Raw genomic sequence first — 4,483 nt, 5'->3', positions numbered from 1 at the left:
TAGAATCACTATGAAACGTTTTGGATAGACTAGATATGTCTGAACAACCGTCGACATCTAGGACTATGTCATCTGACACAGTAGCGGCAGAACTTCTTGTTGCTACTCCGACAATGTTCGCCAGTGTACCATCTGTCGCAACTAGCTCTCAATCACTGGATGGGATCCATCCAGGGTTTGTTTTGACGGTATGGTCTATTCCCGCTTGTTCGTCCGGAATAATATCTGGAATCTCTTATGTTGAATCTCAGCAAATTGATCCTTCGCAATGTCAATTTGGGCAGTCTGGTCCTCAAAGGCAAATAATTCCCTTAAGCACTGGATTACCGCCGTATGGAGGGCAATATGCCCTTTCATTGTCGCCTCCGGGAGGTCAAACATATGAGAGTTCGCGACAGAATTCAGGTTATGCTAGAATTACATCTAGTGGTTGGATACCAATACTGCCTCAACAACCAAGAGTTGTATACTCAATGCAACAAAGTATGCCTATGTCAAATATCCCCACTACATCAGCTATTGTGACGGTGTCGCAAGTACAAGCGTTACCTGTTGTATGCCAACCTCAAGTCTCTCAGGTCGCAATCCAACAGCCCCTTGTCCCTATGATGCCACCACAATCATCGGTTAGTGGCTCCTTAACTGGAGTGACCCAGGCTCAAATGGGTACCATTACCCCTCATCTCGGTCAAATAGCCAGTATTGGGCAACAGCACATGGTCTCACAACCATGGCTGGTGTAATATCAACAACCACAATTCCAACAAGTTTACCAAGGATCTGAGCACCAAGTCTTTGCAAGTAATGGGCAGCCGTATATTCAAAATGGACAAAATCAACCATTTCATAATGGTTATGCCCATCAACCTTATCAAAGTTATCAGCATCAAATTCACTATGCTGGTATGCAAAGACCCACTGCTCAGGCAATCCCATCTTATCCTGGGTACACTTCGCCAAACCTGAATCAACAGTTTCCCTTTGTGGCAACTTTAGAGTTACCAGATCTAAACCGGCTAACAAACGATCCAATCGCTTACGCCCCTTGGTGGCCAATGATTCCTCATAAGCTTCCGTCAGATATTCCTAAATTTAATGGAAATCGGGGTGAAGACCCGTCGAATCATGTGATGACCTTTCACCTGTGGTGTTCATCTAACACTCTAAATGATGATTCCATCAGGCTTCACCTTTTTCAACGAATGTTAACTGGTCTGGTAGAAAAATGGTATATCGAAATGCCTAGAGCTTCATTTGATAACTTCAGCACCCTAGCCACAACCTTTTTAACCCATTTTCAGTTACCCATAAGGTACAAAATGGGAACAGAGCTTCTTATCAATTTCAAGCAAACGAAGGCCACTCACATATCCGATCATATTCATGAGTAGCGACGTCGTCGTAGAATGGTAAAAACATATGTTCCTGATCAACTATTGGCTGAATGGTTTATTAAGTTGTTGTTACCTTCTATTACGGAAGATGTGGAAAAGGGAGGAGTCGTCACTGAAGAGAAAGTAATTTCTCATGCGAAATATTTAGACTTAATCTACACTTAGTCTAGCATGCTCTACGATAAAATCCTTGATGCTCCTAGACCAGAATTTTCCATTCCTCCATCTCCTAAATCGAACAAAGACTGTCATGCCAGGGACGGCGTGATAGGAACAACCAGCACAAAAACCATAAAGGCTAAGTCGAAGAAGGCCCATACAGTTTCAGGTCAAAATTCAAATGAATAACTTCTCGCCTCAGAAGTAAATGCCATATCGACTGACAAAGGCAAAGAAACCAAGCAACCAGGAGGCAAGAAGAAAAAGAAAGGGAAGAAAAAGAAACAGGAGGAGCCGTTCCCTGAAAAATCTTCTGCAAACCCTTCTGGAGATAGGAAACCAAATCATCCATGCCTTATATGTGATGAGGATCATTGGACAAGAGAGTGTCCATATAAAGCTGAGCTTAAAAAATTCTTCAAGAATTCAAAAACCTCAGCGGTATTGACTGATCCGTTTCCAAATCCGAGAATAAATCTAGTTTCTAGTGACAATGCTTCCCTGTCCCAAGTGCTAATGTTGTCAGTTTCGAAGTAGCAAAATGATGCTTTGATATCAACAAGGAACAAAGGTTACGAGAACCGAAGTTATGCCACCCATTTTTCCTGAGCTAACGATAAAGCCGCCAAAGGGAGTAGTACACAAATCGACATTTAATCCTCATGCCAGAGCAGCACAGCATTATAGTATAGTGGAGGATCTGGCCCAATCGCCGTCCGCTATGTCGACACTTGAGGTACTGTAAAATTGCCCCTCCCAAAAGTAGGCTTTATTATCAGTGATTGGTGGGATTGACCAAACGGATTCCAATCTTGTGTCCTTTAATCACAAAGGATATGACCCTTAGTTACCAGCGCAACTAGCTTTCCTTATTCAAGTGAAAGCCCTCAACAAAACTATTCATCGAACAATTATTGATGAGGGGGCATCTACATGTATTATGTCGATGAGTTGCTGGAAAACTTTAGGATCTCCACCCTTGCCGCAATCTTCGACAACATTAAAAGCATTTGATGGATGAACATACACCCCATATGGGATTTTAAGTAACTTGCAAATCGAACTGGGGGGCAAAATAGTAGAAATAGATGTTGAAGTAATTGACGGAAACCTCGATTACAACATCCTACTGGGAAGGCCCTAGATATATGCTATGGCAGCCGTTGTGTCGACCTGCTTCAGGAAGATTGCATTTCCCTTTCAAGGAGGAATTACAATCGTCGACCAACAGACATTTCTCCCCAACAGTTCACAAGTTATGGGAAGCATTCCGATGATCCACGGAAGCCCTCATTCGCTTCAAAATATCAGAGTAGGCCTACTAAAAGACCCTAAATTGATGGGGACATTTTCCCTACCACCTCCAAACAATCTGGCAGAAGTGGCCACAATGGGAACCTGCAATATGATATCTTCTAGATTCAAAAGATTCCTGAACATTTTGTCAGCATGGATCATCGCTCTAATATAAATATTGTAGCAATCAATTTTCTTGGCCTGGGGGGAAAACTCAAGTCAACACTCATCGAGTGTTTGGATAAATAGGTATAAGGAATATGGCACCTCTGTAGATCCTTGGTCGCATGTATACTCTATAGATGAAGGAATAATTCAATCAATGATGATAGGAGAGGCACCATGGCAAGATTACCACCATTGTTCTCATCTTCCGGATTACCACGAAAATTATTCCAGCAACCTTAATCATCCTTCAGTTTTTGATTTTCTATCAAATACTGTAAATACAGTGGATCATGAGGATAGTTCTTTTACTATGTCAACCTCATTAAAAAATGAAACAACTCCCTTTCCAAATCAATTCTTTGATTACGATCTCGTAAAATCCAAGTCAATTCTTTCGAAGATCTTGAAGGTAAACATTCATTCCAACCACCTAGTTGAATGCAATGAATCTTGGGGGGCATACACCTTGATTTGCGTTATTATGTTGGGGGCATGCAAACTTAATGTGAGCAATGTTACCGCAGGGTTCGAGCTCATTAAAAAATAAACCCGCCATGAGCAGTTTTACGCAAAGTTCAAGCTCGTTAAACATTAAACTTGGCAATGAGAAAATGTTTCCCTCAAAGTTTAATCTCACTAAAAAATGAACCAATTTCTGGTAAATAACCATTGTGAATGCATTATCATCAACTTTTGAGCCTTGGTCGTGTTCTCATCATCACCTCCACTCTGTTTTAGTCGATCATTCACCTCCATTTGATTGTTTACCCCTTTTGAGGAACAGCTGCAAAGAGTGATCATGTTAGCCATCCTTGTGACACTACCATGATTGGAAAATTCCAAACCTTACCTGGAATCAGCTGCTACCTGAAATTATCACTCGTTCCTCAAAAAACAAGTCTCCTTTAAGCTCTTTTCATCTGACTCATAAAATATGAAAAGGTTGCCGAGCAATTGGCCTCTCCAGCTCATTAAAGCTACTGGGAGTGCTATCCCTCCTCTAGATTTTAATCTTTTTGGACCTGAGGGATTATTACACAAAAAGATCGAGCGCTTGTTTTGTTCGGCTCGTTAAAATTACCGAAAATTCATCCCTTTCGTATTATTTTATACTTTTTCAGACTTAAGGGATTATATGACGAAAAAGGATTGTTGGAGTTTCCTTTACATCCCTTTCACACTCTCTAAAATTGAAAAGGACCAAGTTATCTTTGTCGTTAAACTCGTTAAAACCGAATAGCAACAAACTTGTCCATACAGACAAGAACGAGTTTCACTATCGCTAGGCTCGTTAAAACATAGTGATGGGTTTGCCCGAAGGGAAAATTATAGAACAAGCATATTTTATCCTCCTCAAGCTTGACAAAAATAAAGAGGTACTGGTCAGCAATGACTAGTTAAAAATTTGGAAGAAAACATGAAGAAACTTTATTGGTAGCAAGTCGCTCTTGAACATGACACTTTCA

The sequence above is a fragment of the Pinus tabuliformis genome, chromosome 4_2 (assembly GCF_031772625.1).
Source record: "Pinus tabuliformis cultivar Carrire ecotype Pingquan chromosome 4_2, CPIR1, whole genome shotgun sequence".
Classification (NCBI taxonomy): domain Eukaryota; kingdom Viridiplantae; phylum Streptophyta; class Pinopsida; order Pinales; family Pinaceae; genus Pinus; species Pinus tabuliformis.
Note: the sequence above shows the minus strand (reverse complement) of the source record.